Here is a 19,972-nt window from a genome sequence, read left to right as displayed (position 1 = left end):
CCTCTCCTAAACTGGAGAAATGAACTGTGAAGCTATTCTTGAACCATAAACCATCACAAGTCACCAGTTTTGGTTTGTGACCATCTACTTTGTCCTGCATGTACTGGTGGTGTGAAGAACATAGTTCAAAAGTTCATCACAAGATGGATTTTGCCAGGAAAGTTACTCTTAGATGTAAAGTCCAAAAGTTCATGGCAAGATGGAATTTGCCAGGCAAATCTTTCTTAGATGTAATTCAGGAAAAATGCAGAGTGCATTACAGCTGTTATTTTAAAGACAGTAACTACTGGTGCTTTATTCTAAAGGCCAAAACCCAAATTATAACCGTTATATAACCCAGAAAGCCTTATGTAGGATACAAGCTACTTAAATACATTATTTGTTTGCCTTCAACCCATGAAATGGAAGTGCTAATCACATTCATGCTATTCCTAAAATAAATTGAACAATTTGCCACATGTTTAACCCCACATGTCATGGTCCAGTGAATGTTATTATGTAAAACATGCCCTTTGGCTCAATCAGTAGTGCGGCATGAGATGTCTTCTGAATGGTTGTTTAAAAAAAGCAAAGGAGACCTACAGTGCAATAGCTGAGGCTGAAAGCTAAAACTGCTATCTTTGTGGATCACAACTTTCCTCTTCAGATTATCACTCCTTTTAATCATATGTGGATCAATTTCTTCAATATTGTTAATGTCTTCCTTCAACTTTTCCTAACATATCTTGTCTTTTTTTGTGAGTCCTGTCTTTTCATGATATGATTTGATTTGCAGCCTACTTATTTGTCTTTCTACCAATCATTGTGTCCATTAAGTTCTCACACTGGTTCTTAACCTTGGGTTACTCAGGAGTTTTGGACTGCAACTCCCAGAAGCCTTCACCACCAACTGTGCTGGCTGGGGTTTCTGGGAGCTGCAGTTCAAAAACATCCAAGTAACAAAGGTTAAGAACCACTGCTTTAATATACCATTTCAAATGAATCTTTTTTTTTCATATCAGCTTTCTTCATTGTCTAGCTTTCATACCTGTGCATAAGTATACCATAGTATGGATTAATTTAGGCTTAGTTTTCAGTGAGCTAATTTTTTCTAGCTCCTTCAATAGCTGCCCTTCCACGTTTCAATCTTTTGATTTCTTGGTTGCTATAGCCATTCAAATTGATGATTTAACCAGTGTACAGGAAATCTTTATAGCTTTGATTTCTTAATAATCAACATTAAAATTCTATAATTATCGTGGGGTCTTCATTTTTGTCTTAATGTTCAACTTAATGTCCATGGTCTGGTAGTCCAGATAGGCAGGATACAAATCAAATAAGTTAAGTAAGTAAGTAAGTAAGTAAGTAAGTAAGTAAGTAAGTAAGTAAGTAAGTAAGTAAGTAAGTAAGTAAGTAAGTAAGTAAGTAAATAAATAAATAAATAAATAAATAAATAAATAAATAAATAAATGCTTCTTTAAAACGTTTTTTCTATTATCATCCTTAATAGCTGAGTCAGGCCATTCTTGTCTTCTTTGAGGAATATGGTGCCATCTGTTGTTGTTGTTTAGTTGTTTAGTAGTGCCCCCATGGACCAGAGCACGTCAGGCCCTCCTATCTTCTGTGTCATCTGTTACTGCTACCAGTTTTCACTCCTTCTGAATCTAACACAGATTTTTGTCTGATACATTTTGTATATAAATTGAAAGGAGAGGAAGAAAAATACAGCATTGTACATACATCTTTGTCTATTGGGCACATTTCTTTCCTCCAAATTCTGTCCTAACGGTAACCTGTTCTTGGATTACAGATTACACACAAAAACAATCAAATGTTGTGGCAGTAAATTACGCTGTTGACCAGTGTTCCCCCTAAGCTGTGTGTGTTCAAGCACAGAGCTCCATCATGGCTGTACACCAGCAGCTGGTGTTGATGTCTGTTTAGTTCTGGTTTCAGACAAAACCCTGTCCCCCTGCACGCACATTGGGCAAGGCTTCCAAACAGTGGGTCCAAAAATTAGAGGGCACATTGCTGCTCACTAACATCACTAAACTGTGCTTAAATTTCACCTAGATCTTAAGAAAGAGGTTGCTTGTTTTTTGTTTTTATTTCTTTCTTTTTGTTATTTCCTACTTACTGCTTATTTTAAATAATTAGTTTATTACACACCTCTTAGTATTTATTAATCTGACAAGAAGCTACCATTAGCATCCATTTAATGGAAGCAGAAGTTGCTGTTGAGAAATGCAAAGCTACAAACTTAGGCCTGATGGCTGTGGATTAAATGGCACAATCTTTTGATTTTCACATATATTTGGATGGTTGCGGTTGACAGTAATGCAGTATATTTCTGAATGTATTTAATTATAGGGAAGTGAATCCCATTTAACTCTATGTGTCTACTTCTAACACAACTGTGTCAAATTGGATTTTCTTCCAAATAAGTAAATCCATCAAGAGAGAGGAACCTCTGACTTCTAGGCCCTAAAATAGCCCACTAAAGGTTTGACTCTGGCTCATAAAGGGTTTAAGGCAGGGGTCCCCAAATCTTTCAGTGTGAGGGCCAGATCATATATTTTCCACATTTTGAGGGCCGAAGGAACATGCATGCACACATGAATTCACCCGCCTGCCCACCAGCCTGTGCACATAGGCTGAAGGGAACAAACCTGAGCCTGCAGACCTGAGCCAACATTATGGCAGGTAAAAAGGCAAGGCAGGCGGGATGTGGCCTGCAGGCCATAGCTTGGAGACTTGTAATCTAAGGGATTCCCCCTCTCTATCCACACTCCCCTTCCAGATTCTTCCCCAAATTGTTATTTCTGATCCTGGGAAAGCAAGTATCTCCCTTCTCTGATGTACATAGTGGCAAGCTTTATATATGCCTTAAGTTCAGTCTACAAACAAGGTAATAGTAGTAATGGGTGTTACTAAGCAAATGTGCTTTAAATCTTTTTGCCAGTTTTAACTACAGTAGGGCCATTTAATTGATTGTTGAATCAACATTTCTGAAAATCCCACTGGCTCAATAAGTCTACTTTAGTCAGGACTACCTTTTTGGCTACAGGCCAGTATTTTATCACTTGTTTTACCTTCTGTTGTTATTGTTGCTTTAATCATTTAAAATGTTGTTTGATTGCTATTTTCCATCCAGGGTCAAACAGGATGAACCATAGCTTTCCAGCGGTGCCATATTGCACATTTCAAAAAACAGAATTTCAGGCACCTGAACTGAACACAAAATTTGTTAAATGAAACTATGCATCTGTTACTCATTAGAAGTTGTTCACACTTTCTCCAGCAGAGTGTTTTTCTGATTAGGCTATCCACAGTGTGAAACAGTACGGACGAATTGAAACTTATACAAACAATGTTTTTCCATCATGTGCAAATGAAATCCTGCATTAAATTGAAGGTTACTTGAAACAAGATGAAAGACGAACTACTGGGGACATGCAGTAAAGTGGCTTTTCCAGGGTTGTTTTGTTTTCTTGCTTTATTTGTGTATCTGCTCTCAGTTCAGCTATCAAATTCCAGATGTATAACGGCTTACATTAAGTTGTTATCTCAGGGCACAGTGATAGCTATTTGCCTGTCTGAGCTACTGTCATTTATTTCACTGGGTTCCATATAGTGCATAAAAGTTAGTATAGAGGGACCAACACTCACCTGGGACCTGGGTTATTGCTGGAGTGTTTGGTTGGCCAGCAGCAGATACACCAGTCATCCTCCCTGTGTCAATGGCAGTTCCATGTGGACATGCTGGGGACACCAAGAGACTGACTGTTGCCCATGACTGGGCTTGTGTGTGGCTTTTGGCTGGTGCAGGAAAGTGGTAGAGATCCTTCTGGCTGACAGACCATAGTGGTGCAGATTTCAGTCCAGTTCACCAGCATGGCATAAAATATGTGGGCCTTTCTGAGTTAGATGTAACATAGTAAGTTAGGAAAGAGATGCCCCCTGGGTATCCAATGGAAGAAAACTAATCTCATTCTCAGTCCTCTGCTTGATAATCTATCATCTCACCAGGATGGTTGGTCTAACTACCAAGTCACCTTGTTCAAGGCAGCCCACACATTAGCTTCCATTGGGGCTTCCTGAATGGGAGAATTCATTGCCAGCAAACAGGGAGGCCCAAAGGAGGGTGCTGCACAGGCAGGATGTGGCAATACAAGAGAGCACCTTGGTTCTATGGCTGTGGTCTTCCAAGACCAACCAGTAAGGCCATGTATCTGCCTAGCTCCTTGAAAAGGAAGCAGCCATTGCCCTGTCTGTTCAAGTCATACCTTCTTATGACACCACCCAGAAGAGGAAAGTTGTTGGTACATGCACATGATACCAATTCATAGGGGTTCTGTGGTTGGCACTGGCTAGGGCCAGATTTGGCCATGCAAATTTCCTTCATATTCCTTTCGCATTGGTACAGCAACTGAAGTGGCCACTCTGGCGCTATCCCCAGAGCAGATACAGATGATTGGTCAACGTGGCCTCAAGTTTATAAGGTTTATATTCAGAACATGGATCGAGAATTCTAAGAGTTTTTCTCTCTTACTTCCCACAATGCTTGAAGCAAGTATGGTTGGCTGGGTGCAGCATTGTCTACTAGGTAGGATGTCACACAGTGCTTGATGAATGGAGGCACCATCTGGGGCTTGGCAGAATTGTGCACATCACCTGGGTGGGGTTGAGGGGCATGGGATGGGAAAAGCCCATGCCTTTCCCATGGCACCAAGTGACTGAGGTGCTACTTTTCCAGCTGGGGGAGAATGACCTTATATCTCACAGAGGCCTCAACTTAACCTATTCTTTAAAGCAGACTTGAAGTTGATCCACAATTTCTATTCTTTAAAGCAGACTTGAAGTTGATCTACAATTCCTACCTGGGTATATAAATCATATGGTTCACCCTCTTGGACAGAAAAGTGTGGCATGATGTCAGAGTTTATGGAAGGTGGACATCTTTTGTCAAAAGTGACGTCTCTTGGTTGGTTAGTGGCATCATGGAGTGGCAGCTGGATCAAACATCCAAATATTTTACATAACATGGATGCTTTGTTCCCTGTGGAGGGGGTGCACCTATAAGACTGGGACCAAGATATTTGATTGGGCAATATCAAGGGTGCCGTTGTGAACTGGTTGCAGCTGCAGCTTTCTTGAAGGAGTTGAGCTACGAACTGCTTTTTGTGTGTGTGTGGATCCAAACAATTTGAGGGGGGCAGGCAGGTGCCTGTGTACCCTGGTAATTGAGGAATACCATTCAGGGAGTTGGGGGCAGAACCTGGTTTGGGGGCTAAGATTGTATTGTTTTAGGAAAAAAGCAACACAAATCTAGCAAATACATTATATTTAGCAAAGCACAAACTTTTTATATATACATACACATACTGAACTGTAAGTAAGGTAACGTAAGGTAAGGTAAAGGTTCCCCTTGACGTTTTAGTCAGTCGTGTTCAACTCTAGGGGGCAGTGCTCATCCCCGTTTCCAAGCCATAGAGCCAGCGTTTGTCCGAAGACAGGTTCCATGGTCACGTGGCCAGCGCAGCTATACACGGAACGCTGTTTACCTTCCCACCGAGGTGGTCCCTATTTATCTACTCACATTTGCATGCTTTCGAACTGCTAGGTTGGCAGGAGCTGGGACAAGCAATGGGAGCTCACTCCGTCACGTGGATTTGATCTTACGACTGCTGGTCTTCTGACCCTGCAGCACACAAAGGCTTCTGTGGTTTAGCCCACAGCGCCACCACGTCCCACTCAGGCTGTAAGTAGGGATGGAGCAATTGGAGTCACTGAAACCTAGATGTGAATCTCCTAATGTATGTTAGGAGAATAAATGGCAAAACCTCTTGGCCTTATCCACTTTTCTTTGGAAAAAAAGGAAAGTGAATGGAAGGGGGCACAACATTTGCCTTTGGGGAGGGGGAGGCTTACTGTCATACATCAGGGTGAAATGGGTGAAAGATTCTGCCAATTGCCCTGTATACCAAAATGGTTAGTTACGGTTCTGCACACATAGCAGGCATTCCAGAATTTGCAGCTTAGACAGCAGAGAGATTTATAAGTAGTTGATAGCTATTTTAAAAGTCAAGAACAAAGCTTTGACCCCAAAGCCTAGTCTGTTCTTAAAATACACAAGGGGAACTTTTGCTTGCAGAAGCTGGTCCTTTCATTTCATGGAAGGCAGCAGACCAAGGCATGGAAAATACTGTGTGTGTGACACATCTGCTTCTCCCGTTGAAATTAGAAGGGGGGATTAAAGCTTTAACTGAGGATATTGTTTTAATTAAAAAAATTAAGCCATGTCCTAAATCAAGTTTTAAGAAAGAACACATGGGCACATATGGACACATGCATTGGCAATACTGTATCTCAAATGTCCTCTAATAGCATCAGAGGCTTTTTCTTTCATGTTTGTGCAGCATGTGACTGCTCGTTATTTAATGATGCCCAGATGAACACATAATCTGATGTCCTAGATAAGTAGTATTACTATATTTGGGGTGATATGAATGCTGTATTATATCTCAGATGGCAGATGGCCAGGCAGTAGCCAAGCAACTAAGGATCTCTAAGAAGTATAATTCTTCTTTTGATTGGGTGGGAGAAATTCCTCCAGAAACCTGATGCCTGAGCTCCACCAAGCTCCAGTAGAAATCAGTGGCTTCTGATGGGCAATGTCAAACTCCACTGTCAGTTGATGTCAGTGAGTGGTGGTCTCGGGTGATGCTCTGTTGCCCAGTCATGTTTGAGATCTTCTTCTGCTAACTTAATCCCCTTGTAATGTTATATTAAAGAAAACTACAGCAGTAGCAGATTTCCAGCTTGACGTCCAAGTGCAACCCCATGGAATATTTGGTTCAGTGAATGGGGAAACCTTAGAAAAGAGAAGTGATTCAAAATTTCATGTGTGTGTATGTATAACAGAGAGGCTGAAGCTGCTATATAGGATAATATAGTCCCTTATCAGTTTAGGTAGCAGAATTGTTATATAGTTGGAAGGCAGGCTTTAAAGAAGATACAGCTAAAGCTGTTTCCTTTGTGTTGTGCATCTCCTGCCTCGGGTGAGAAAGACATTTGGGGCTTTGTTTTGGAGCCATTTGCTTAAAAGAGATATTTGTATACTCTTGCAGAGTTTTGAATTTCTGGTAAAATTCTCTTTTTGTTACACATCTGAGGATGAGAATAATGAGGAAGTTTTGTGTATGAAAGTCAATAGTTGAAAGCAAGAGGGGATGCAGTTGTCTCGGGGGGGCATGTGCCAGTGGTGGAGGGTCTCACTAGAGGAAGATATGCCAGTTCTGAGATGTTGGAACTGTGGAAAAACAGGATGCATTGTCCATATTTGCCATTCTGCTCAGCTCTGTGAGGTGTTGCCCAAGGTCGAGACATAAGAGGACATATGACTACCAGGAAGTCTGCTACAATCTTTCTGTGTGTGCCACAGTGCCGATTGAGACTGATGGCATTCCTGTTTTAACATTGCAAGACGTTAAAACATTGTTTTAACATGTGCCAAGATCAAGGTGACAGTGAGGATACAAAACGTGCCTTGTGAGATAGAAGTCAACTCTGGGTTAGCACTATCTATAATCTCCTACAGCAGGTTTCCACGTATCTGCCCCAAGGCATAGTTTTGAACCAGTCAATCTGTGCCTTCGAGGGCTGTTGAGTGCCCACTGTAGGCAGTAGCATGTTCCAGGTGGCCTGGATTTTACGGGCCTGCTTCAATTGGTGGTTGTTCATGGTCACCAGGCATGTAACAGTTTCAGTCATTGGTCATTTTAGTGACTGGTGTCCAACAGGTCAGCCATGTTGACATATCATCCATCTGCTAGTGTTCAATGGCTCTTTGGGGAAGTATAGTGTTCCACCAGTTTCCTTCGACTTGAAACCAGCCATGGCTCCCATTCGCCTGAAACCCCGTTGAGTCCCCTTTGCCCTCAAGCCAAAGATAGATGAAGAACTGGGCTGGTTGACTGAGCAGGGAGTTCTGGAGCCAGTATCTTGTGTGAAATGGGAGACACCAATAGTCACTCAACTCCAATGGGGCAGTCAGGATCTGTGCAGACTACAAATGAAGAGTGAACAAGAAATTGCAAGAGCATGCTTATCCAGTAACAGTTGTGAGTCACCTCTTGACATTGCTGTATGGTGGGAAAGTTTTTGCTATCCTGGACCTTGCTGAGGCCTATCAATAATTGGCAGTGGATGATACCACTGTGGAAGCACAGACAATTGTAACGCACAGCGGCACATTCAAAGTTAAGCGCCTGCAGTTTGGTGTCAATGTTGCCCCCGCAATCTTTCAAAGTATTATGGAAGGCCTTCTCCATGGAATCCCAGATATCACCCCATATTTTGATGATGTCGTGATTGCTGAAGGTTCTGAGACATTGGCTGAATGACTCAGGACTGTTCTCTGCAAGTTACAGGAAGCAGGCCTAAAGGTTAAGAGGGAGAAATGTCAGTTTGGAGTTCTTGCTCAAAGATGCTGTTGGCGTTCACCCAACCACATCCAAGCTGTCAGCAGTGCACCAGTACCTAAGTCTAAGAAGGAACTGCAGCCCTTCTTAGGGCTCTTGAACTTCTATCTTGCCTTCTTGCCATATAAGGCATCTGTTGCAAGATTTTCATCATCTCCTGGAGTCTTCTGCCCTTGGACCTGGGGTTGGAAGGAAGCTGCAGCATTTGTTGCTGTGAAGGACCTTTTGTTATCAGAAATTTTGACAAAAGGAAGCCCCTGATCCTTTCATGTGATGCCTCGCCATATGGCTTTGGGGGCATTCTCAGTCATAAGATGCACAGCGGGCATGAGGCTCCTGTTGCCTACTTCTCTAGGACACTGTCACTGACAGAGTGAAATTATGCCCAAACTAACAAAGAGATGTTGGCTATCATGGCAGGGGTCAAGAGCTGGAACTTTTTAATCAGCATGGATCACAATCTGCAGTTGGGCCTCTTTGCATCAGATAGAAAGACACCACAGATTGTGTCACCTTGGATGTTGTGCTGGGCTGTGTTCCTGTCTGCTTACTCTTATGATTTGCAGCATTGCTTGAGTAAGGCATTATGTTATTCTGACACTCTTAGCCGTATTCAATACTGGACCATGCTGTCACTCCATCACTGGCCCGTCATGTCCTGCTGATTGAAGACCTGCCTTGCCCACTGATTTGTGTCACTGATGTTGCTGCGCACTCCTCCAAAAACCATACCACAGCTCGTGTTCTTAACTGGGCATGGAGATAGCCAGATGACCTCATGGCTGAGGAGTGCCAGCCATTCAGAGTCTGGCAGCAGGAACTTTCCATACATAAGATTCGCCTGCTGTGGGGGAATCAAGTCATTATTCTGCCCAAAGTGCAGCAACAAGTTCTCGAAGCTCTGCACATCGGCCACCCAGACAATGTGGAGCACTCCCCCGCAGCTATGTGTGGTGGCCCACCATGGATAAAGCTATTGAAGAGTGGGTCTGTTCCTACCAGCCATGTCAGGAATCTTGGCTATCCCTGGCTCAAGCTCCAGCTCACCCATGGGACTCGGTGTGCACACCACGGTCCCGACTTCACATAGATCTTGCAGGGTCCTTCCAGGGATGGACATTCTTCATTGTGGTAGACTCTTTTTCTGAGTGGTTGGAGGTACTGCCGCGGTATACACCATGTCCACTGCTGTTGTCATTTGGGCACTTCGTTGCCTTTATACAATTTCAACTAATTCCCAGCCAGATCTAAGTGGTACTACAGGAAGGTTTTAAAACCTGGTTCAGACTCTGTTGTGGCAACCATGCCAGTGCAATTAGCACTTTCCAAGGCAGGAGCCGTGATAAGCAACAATGAGTTGAGACATTCACAGTGGGAGCGAGCACCACCCCACTATCTACAGGATTATGTGTGTAATCAGGTGCAACCTTGTCTTAGGGGGGAGAGGCGTAATATATTGGGAACTTCAGGTGAAGATCCTTTATCAGATGGGCTGCTTGCAGTTGTGTTGAGATTGGCTGTGCTTGCTGAGCTGGTCAAGTAGTTTACTCCTGCAGACTAGAAATGGGCCAAGGGAGTTTTTAACTATTGGGTGTGGTTATTAAGTGGTTGAATGTTTTTTGGGGGGTGTTTTGGGGAAGGTTTGAGTATATATATGGCAGCTTGCTGTGAGTGTTCATGTGTTGTGTCTCCTGTAAATAAAGAGATATGCTGAAGTCATCTCCACATCTGAACCCATTATTTTACACTCTCTAAGACATTTGTAAGGGAAGAAAAAAGTTTGTTTGCTTACAGTAGCTTGAAATTAGTGACGTGTACTTCTTTCTTTACTGCACATGTTTTTTAATCGTTTAGTTGTGTCTGACTCTTCATGACCCCATGGACCAAAGGACACCAGGCCCTCCTGTCTTCCACTGCCTTCTGGAATTGGGTCAAATTCATGTTGGTCACTTCAATGACATTGCCCAACCCTCATCCTCTCTTGACCCCTTCTACTCCTGCCTTCGCACTTTCCTAACGTCAGTGTCTTTTCCATCTCTTTTCATGAGATGGCCAAAGTATTGGAGCCTCAGCTTCAGGATCTGTCCTTCCAGTGAGCACTCAGGGTTGAAGTCCTTCAAAATGGATAGGTTTGTTCTCCTTGCAGTCCAGGAGACCCTCAAGAGTCTCCTCCAGCACCACAATTCAAAGGCATCAATTCTTTGGTGCTTTCTTTATGGTCCAGCTCTCACTTCTGTACATCACTGCAGGAAAAAACATAGCTTTGACTATTCAGACTTTTGTTGGCAAAGTGATGTCTCTGTTTTTTAAGATGCAGTTGAGGTTTGTCATCGCTTTCCTCCCAAGAAGCAGGTGTCTTTTACTTTTGTGGCTGCTGTCACCATCTGTAGTGATCATGGAGCCCAAGAAAGTAAAATCTGTCACTGCCTCCATATCTTCCCCTTCTATTTGCCAGGAGGTGATGGGACCAGTGGCCATGATCTTAGTTTTTTTGATGTTGAGCTTCAGACCGTTTTTTGCACTCTCCTCTTTCACCATCATTAAGAGGTTCCATAATTCCTCCTCACTTTCTGCCAGCAGAGTGGTATCAACTACATATCGGAGGTTGTTGATATTTCTTCTGACAATCTTAATTCCGGCTTGGTATTCCTCCAGTCCGGCCTTTTGCATGATGTATTCTGCATATAGGTTAAATAAGCAGGGAAACAACATACAGCCTTGTCGTACTGCTTTCCAAATGTTGAACCAATCAGTTGTTCCATATCCAGTTCTAACTGTTGCTTCGTGTCCCACATATACATTTCTCTGGAGATAGATAAGGTGGTGAGGCACTCCATTTCTTTAAGGACTTGCCATAGTTTGCTGTGGTCCACACAGTCAAAGGCTTTTGCATAGTCAATGAAACAGAAGTAGAAGTTTTTCTGGAACTCTCTGGCTTTCTCCATAATCCAGCGCATGTTAGCAATTTGGTCTCTAGTTCCTCTGCCCCTTCGAAATCTAACTTGTACTTCTTGTACTGCACACATACTAGCAACTGTCAGCAAACACGGTGTTCGAAAACATCCGCGTAAGCCTGGACAGAGAGCAATCAGGAGTTTGCACACGCTAAAATGGGCTGAGTGAGTCCAAACTCAGCTAGCCATGCTACAACACTCCATCTTACAGGTCTGCCCACATAAGAACACCCTTGTACTCTCAGATATTACTATGTAAAGGTCAAGTGGGCTTTGTAGTCCTTAGACTTAACTTGCACCACTGACAGGACTCCTAAAGTATGCTAGGCTGAGGCAGCACTCTCAGATGACCCTAAGACAAGTGTACTGTTCAGGAAACCAATTGAGTTTTATAATCTTTAATTTATTAAAGAATAAGCATGTTACTAGGTATCAAAATCAAGCTAAGTTAAGGCAAGTAAATAAGCATTGTGTTAGTTATTTACAACTCTGTAGTGAGGCAAAGAAAACATGAAAAATAGAAAAGTGTTCAAAAACCTTACAAAAATAAAAAAAGCCATTAAAAAGAATAAAAACAGTTCCAGTCTAGTAATTCATTAGTAAAAACAAAATAATCCAAGTAGGTTATAAAAAGGCTATAGTCCTCAGTGATCCTGTAGAATAAAAATCCTGTTACAAAAAGAAAAATCCAGTAAAAGTCCCATTATCCTTAGAAAAGTCCAAGAGTATAGTCCATATGAAGTATTTCAAGAAAAGAAGTCCATAAAGGGTATTCCCTAGGTAACAGTCCATAGAAAATAGTCCATGCATAATCCTTAGGAAAAAGCCCATAAATCCAAGGGTAATCCAGTATAGTAAAGGTTAGTCCCGTGTGTCACGAATGAATGAAGAGTTGGTCTTGAATGACAATGTCCATAGGCAAAAAGTTCCTTTTTCAAGAGTAACTGGCAAAGGCTTATTGCACCTTCCCACGATGTCATCCAATCAGAGTTCGTTACTAGGCAAACAGTCCTGTTAACACCACATGACTTCTTTCCCATACACACCAGATGTTATTTGGGTTACTGTGGTTTCGCAAAAAGTCACAACAATTCCCATCTAATCACACCAAGTCCTTTTCTCAGGCTATCAGAATAACATTCTCTCCGCTCACCTAGAAAACAACTTGTCAGCATAGCAAAGATACTTTATACAAAGAAACAAGATGGAACCTCTCTTGCTCATTTCTTAATTACAAAACCCCATATTCCTTACAAGGCTTTAACTCAAAAACCCATCTCATCACAGCAACCACTCAAACAGATCAACAGCAACAAACAAATGCCACCAACTGATGAAAGAAAGGGATAGAAAAATCAGTGGAGAGATGAGCAAGTGCTGCTCTGACACAGTGCTAATGAATGGAGCTCAAGAGCATCTATTTTATGGCATCCAGTTTGGGTGATGCTTCTGTTACTGTTTGTTTGTTTGTTTGTTTGTTTGTTTGTTTGTTTGTTTGTTTGTTTGTTTGTTTATTTATTTATTTATTTATTTATTTATTTATTTATTTATTTCCCGCCCATCTGGTATATTTATACCACTCTTAGTGGCTAACAACAGGATATTGAACAACAGGATTATTTGAAACACATATTCACATTTTGTAAAGATCATTGTATTTGCAACACTCATATAAATAATTTGGCCAACCAGAACCAAGACAAGCCATTAGACCATTTTCCTAGAGTGTTTTTCAAGCATTCTAAAGCGTATTGAGTCAAATGCATGAGCAGAGCTGTGAAAAATTTCTGGACTGAAACTTCCAGGCTTGCTCAGTCAGCATGGCATGATGACTGGAGTATTTTAGCAGTCATAGTTGAATGAAATAGCTGTTCTAAGTTCTGTATATGAAGAGAGGAAGTGTGTTAATCTTGGTCCCCTTCTTTTGTGGTACCCTCCTCATGGAGAGGGCAACTTTACAAGAGATCCTCCTCTAATGGCACTATTTTAAAAGCTGGTTTTCCAGTATTCTGATTTGCTTATTAGACCCTGATTGCAGTAGGAAAAATAACTGTACTTGAATTGGACTTAGCATGTTGTACATAATGCACAGGGAAGTGTCAACTGTTTTGACAGGAAAGCATGTGTTTTTTTATTGGAAGTGAGTTAAAGTATTTTCTTCCACCAAAGGGTCATTTATTTTAACCCGTATGCCAAATCAATTTATTTTTGAATCATTTGGGCATATGTGAACAGCTCAGCTGGCCTAAATTGTTTCCTTCTCCACCCCATGTGTGTGCACACATCTCCCTCCTTTGCAAGTTGGCAGCCAGTGTGAGAGGGAATCGTACGCTTCCCTCCCCTTGAAGATTTCCCTTGAAGAAATATAAGAAGGGGAAAAGGTGATGGCATGAAGTAGAAGGAAGAAGATGGAGAAGGGGAGGGCAAGGAGGTGACTCCTTTTACTGCTGTGATGGAGACAGAGGTGCAAGTGGTGGTCCCCACCACAAAGCAGCAGTTACTGCTGCTTATTCTAAGAGACCAGAGGAGCTTCAAGTAGCTCAGTTGTGTCCCGAGAAAGCAGCCTGCCACTGCCTCTCTTTCCCTGGCCAAAGGAATGGAAGCGGCTGGAGCTGGGTTCCCCCCTAACTCTTGCACTACAAATTGGAATTTGCTTTTCCTTCTCACAAAGTAAAGCCTACTCAATGTCAAATATTTGTACCAGGAAGACTCAAAAGATCATATGTACTAGGATCAATTTATCCCACCCACCCTCCATGGCTCTGATTGATTAAGTTGATGAGTGATTGCTGCATTTTCTGGCTGAATTTTTCCCTCATGCCTCCTCACTAGTGTGTTGTAATCCTAACATCCAAATTCTGCTTGTCTGTTTCCATCAACAGCCAGTGGGAAGATCCAGACAAACACAGTGAAGTTTCCTAAGTTGACTGCAGGTTGTTTACAGCTTTTTGTATTTAACATGTACTTACGTTGATGAGTATCACTCAGAGTGATCCAATCAGGTCTAGTTTGTGTAGAGACAGGGCTTGAATTTTAATTAAAACTTGAATCAGAACTGTTCTAGAATCTACTTTGATAAAACTGCTAAGAATATGCAGAATTGAATTCTAAATGTTACTCAAGCCTTGTTTGAATAAAAACGCATTCTTTCCTGTATATATGTTCTGCTGAGAACTTAAGTCTCAAATAAATCAGATAGATTTTCCAAACTGAAATAAAACATGCACTGAGGACTCCTTCATTATTCAGACTTTTGAATGCTTTGAAAGTTTCTTCTTGTCTTTTAAATTTTTTGTCAGGATAATGATGTTGCAGCTCCACATACTCTCCTTTCCACATCTTAAGTATTTATAACTCCCAAACTAAACCAGAGCACAGTGTGCTACTCCTGTCCCCTGAAGATGCTGGCCACAGAGACTGGAGAAACATTAGGAAGAACAACCTTCAGAACACAGCCAAACAGCTTGGAAAACCCACAACAACCATTAGATCCCAGCCGTGAGAGCCTTCACGAATACATACTTTTCATTGTTGACTTTTACAAATGGTGATGGTTTCTTCTAGTTAATTGTGTGTTGTTGTTGTTGTTGTTGGTTTTTATTTTGTTTTTCTTTTTTCTTTTCTTTTTTCTTTTTTTGCAAAACTAAAGAAGTTCTTCACCTTTTCAGTGTTGCTTGCCATTTCACTGTTCCTTCCAATTCAGGACTCAAAGAAACAAACAAACAAAATAATTTTTAAAGTAAATTATGTTTGGATTATTAGCTAAATAATCTGTACTTTTGGCAAACATAATTTATGACAACCAAGTTATACATAATATCCAATGTTTCTAAAACATGCCTTTCAGACTTTAAAGGACACTACTGCTATTGGAGGTACGTGGTGGCACTGCAGGTTAAACTGCAGAAGCCTCTGCGCTCCAAGGTAGGAAGACCAACAGTCCTAAAATCAAATCCACACGACGGAGTGAGTTCCTAGCAGTTCAAAAGCATGCAAAATGCAAGTAGATAAATAGGTACCACCTTGGTGGGAAGGTAATGGCATTCCATGTCTAGTCACACTGGCTACGTGACCACAGAAACTGTCTTCGGACAAACGCTGGCTCTACGGCTTGGAAATGGGGATGAGCACTGCGCCCTAGAGTCGGACATGACTGGACTAAATGTCAAGGGGAACCTTTACCTTACTACTAATACTGTGAGCTTCTTCTTCTTTTTGGAAAATGAGTGTGCATGCACACATGCATGCATGCGCACTCACATGCATGCACATGCACGCACATGCATGCGTGCACACACACCTCATTGGGAAAATGGTCCCCCTCCATGAGTTTAACACTTCCAGAAATTGTACATCTTTGCTGTGGAGCCAGCAGTATGTGGGAACCGCTGACCCATTGCAAGTTCTCTTTTTGTAGGCAAAGGTGCTTAAGAACAGTGGCAAGGAAGCTTCACACATTTTGGAAAAAATGTAGTGTGGAGTCATTTCAGATGTGGTTTGGGGACTGGAAAAGTCTTGATTACCTTGACAAAAAGCTTTATTTTAAGAAAAAGACACTGGAAGTGCTACCTTATGGATTCTGAATCCTTCAGAGGCTTTGTTCAGTTCTGTATCCTCTCCCATGAGCGATGGTATCAAAGCCTCCAAAAGAACCAGGAGAAATTGTACTCTTTCTGGAACTTTCTTTTAATCCCAGTGGATTTTAAAAGACAATCGTCTCAAGGATCTGGGGCTGCAACTGTTTGTTTCACAGATTTGTTTTACATTTTTATTACAATGACACAATTACTGGCATAAATCACAAATTGATCTCTTTTCCTTTTCTTTCCTTTTCCTTTTCTTTTTTGAGGGTTGAGCTTGCATATTTTCCTTCTAATTTTGGGGTAAAAGTCTCTAAAAGCATGGGAGAAGCCCATAATTTAATAAGACAGTTCTTGGAAGGAAACATAATGTAAAAACATTGCAAATATTGGGCAATATCTTTATTAGGACCAACAATAATCCCCCAAGGCTTTGCAAGTTTGAGGTTCTCCAGAACATTTCAGAAATAAGATGAGGGAGGAAGAAAAAATCCATATACTTTAAAATTAAACCAGATGTTGCTGAGTGAGGTACAATTTACAACTATTCTCAAAATGGAAGATTTGAATATTGAGTGAACTGGTCGTGTGGAGGTGATGCAATTATAAGAGTATACCTAGCAATGTATTTTGGAACAGAGAAGCCGGGGTGGTGAAAAAAATGTATAAATTGTGTATAAAGATTGTTCTTTGGATTTCAATTGCATGCACAATTGGTTATCGAATTCAAAGCTTTGCCTCATGTGTTATGTATGTGTTGCCTGAATGTGTCCTCTTTGGCATATTAATCTCATTTCTAAGGTTTCCTTCTGGTCATTGTCTAGTTGTTTAGTCGTGTCTGACTCTTCGTGACCCCATGGACCAGAGCACATCAGGCCCTCCTGTCTTCCACTGCCTCCCGAGTTCTGTCAATTTCATGTTGGTTGCTTCAAAGACCCTGTGCAGCCATCTCATCCTCTGACGTCCCCTTCTCCTCTTGCCTTCACACTTTCCCAACATCAAGGTCTTTTCCAAGGAGTCTTCTCTTTTCATGAGACGGCCAAAGTATTGGAGCCTCAGCTTCAGGATCTGTCCTTCCAGTGAGCACTCAGAGTTGATGTCCTTCAAAATGGATAGGTTTGTTCTCCTTGCAGTCCAGGGGACTCTCAAGAGTCTCCTCCAGCACCACAGTTCAAAAGCATCAATTCTTTGGTGGTTAGCATTCTTTATGGTCCAGCTCTCACTTCTGTACATCATTGCAGGAAAAAACATAGGTTTGATTATTCGGACTTTTGTTGGCAAGGTGATGTCTCTGCTTTTTAAGATGCCGTCAAGGTTTGTCATCGCTTTTCTCCCAAGAAGCAGGTGTCTTTTAATTTCATGGCTGCTGTCTCCATCTGCATTGATCATGGAGCCCAATAAAGTAAAATCTGTTACTGCCTCCATATCTTCCCCTTCTATTTGCCAGGAGGTGATGTTGAGCTTCAGACCATTTTTTGCACTCTCCTCTTTCACCCTCATTACAAGGTGAAAAAGTGCTAACTGCCTTCCTTCCTTGCTTATCCTCAACAGCTTCCAGGGTCACACACAGAGATACAGTATGTACCTAATTTTAACCCAACATAAAGCAGTACATTTTACTTAAATAAGAATATCTGTTTTAATTAAGCTATTTGGCTTACATTATTGCAAACAAAATAAAACAAAGTGAATACATACGAAAACAACACACACTTTAGTCATGCTTTCCTTTCTGGGGAAGGGGGAAGAGTATTTCAATTTACAACAAAATCAAAAATGGAAAAAAGAGCTAAGGTGAGTGCTCGATTTTCCTGTCCGTGTGTAACTGTTGGCTAGTAATTCCGCTCACATACTTATGCATTTGATGCAATGAAACAGTAGCTGCAATCCAGGACAAAACTGCAACAAAAGTAGGCCCATTGAATCAGTGGCGACTTGGTGCATCAACACCTCATAAAGTTCCATTGATGCAAGAGCTTACTCTTGTTGGTATTTACTACTGGAATTCAAGCATTCATGCAATGCAGCTAAATCCTGATGCATTGTTATATTCTGCTCTTACTAGGGAATTTCAGAGGTTTATCGACCATAAGAATTACAAGGCAGACATAATGTGTACAGATGTTTCCTACAAGTACTTGCCATATACTACTGACCAAGGCCAAGGAACAGACATTGCTGGACTCCAGCTCCCATCTTCCCTCACCGTAGGCTATGGTGACTAAGACTAATAGGCATGGTAGTCCACTAGTTTCTAAAGAATCATACTTTTAAGTCACAAATTGGCCCCCTCCTATGTAAGGTAGCTGTGTACATTGGGCTGACATGTTAATTAGCAATATGTGTTGTCCACCACAGACTGGGGCCATTCCTACTACTGTACATGTATTGTGTCCTGTCATTTGTCTGCTCCTGCTAGACAGAGAAAAATTAACGGAGCTCAGTTCACTGGATTCTTATGGATTTACTTCCTAAATTAGTTTGGTTGATAAGGAAGATATCTTTCCAGATGAAAAAATTGTCAATGTAGAACAGCAGAAGAAATTGCTGAATCAAATGGGTACCTGCATGCACAGTATATCTGCTATCTGTTTAAAATGCAAAGATGACATTGCATATTTTAAAGAATGGCTACTATTTTACTGTTAGAATGAGACCAAAAGTACAGTGCAATAAAACACACTGTCTTGAAAGCTACTTTTTTCTGAAAAGAGTCAGCTTTGAAAGTGGGTCATATTGAGCAGTGGGGTATGTGAAGAGAAAGCTAATTTCCCACTCCAAATGATTGGCTGATCTCAGCTACTTTCTCTCCATTGGGTTTCAATGGGCACATGACTCTTCCTCTGAAGGGAGAGATGGGGATTGCATGAAAAGCAACCAGACAATAGATAGAAAAGGGTAAGCATTTATCTCCCTTTCACACTGTGCATGTAGAAGAAATGTGTAGAAAAAGCAGCTGCTCATGCTAGATCAGAGGTGTAAAACTCCATTTTTTTCTCATAAGCATTATGGTTGCACTCAAAGGGCTGGTTGTACCTGTAAGACTATATAAATGTATCAATTGTATCTACTCTTTATCATATTATATATAACCCTCCTCATTCAATTATCACTTTCTGACACTTCGCTGCTTGGAATGCTAGGATTAGAAGTCCCACTGGATGGATTCCCATCCTTGTGGAGCATTATGCATGGCCGAGTAAGTGCCTGCGTATTGTATACTGCACAGTAGCAGGCAACACTGTGAGGGCCACATGAATGGCCCAACGGGCCAGATTTGGCCTGCGGACCTTGAGTTTGACACATGTGTGCAAGATCAGTGGTCCCCAACCTTGGGCCTCCAGATGTTCTTGGACTACAACTCCCAGAATCTTTTACCACCACCTCTGCTGACCAGGATTTCTGGAAGTTGAAGTCCAAGAACATCTGGAGGCCCAAGGTTGGGGACCACTGTGCTAGATTATCCACTCCTTGGTGCAGCTTAATCCCTTATACTTGTTTCAAGAATTTCCTACACAGTTCACCCTAAATTTCAAATAGGAGCATAGAGCATCTTGGTATAAAATTTGAAAAGAAAAGACAGAGTGAGTGAAAGAGCAGGCAAAATACTGGTGTACTTTAAAAATTAGCAGGTTTATTTAAGTGCTATCAAAAGTCACAAGGAGTACAAGTAAATGTCTTGTAGAAAATGTGGCGTTTATACTCATATCCAAAGGATTTTGACCTACAAAAACTCACACAGAAATCTGTTTTGAAAGTATGTTTCAACTTTCTCTCTGTTGTTCTCTCTTTTCTTTTCTCTCTTCCCCTTGTAATGTCAACATTTTGAGAAAGAGTAACACAGATGCTTCTTTGGGAACTGTATGACGATCTCATCCTTATTTCATTGTGCATAAGTGAGAGGCACCCAAGCCTTCTACCCACTCAAGAGTTGTCAGCCATAGACTGCCTCACATCTTACTACTTACACTCCATG

Source organism: Pogona vitticeps, chromosome 4 (genome assembly GCF_051106095.1).
Source record: "Pogona vitticeps strain Pit_001003342236 chromosome 4, PviZW2.1, whole genome shotgun sequence".
Taxonomy (NCBI): Eukaryota; Metazoa; Chordata; class Lepidosauria; order Squamata; family Agamidae; genus Pogona; species Pogona vitticeps.
Note: the sequence above shows the minus strand (reverse complement) of the source record.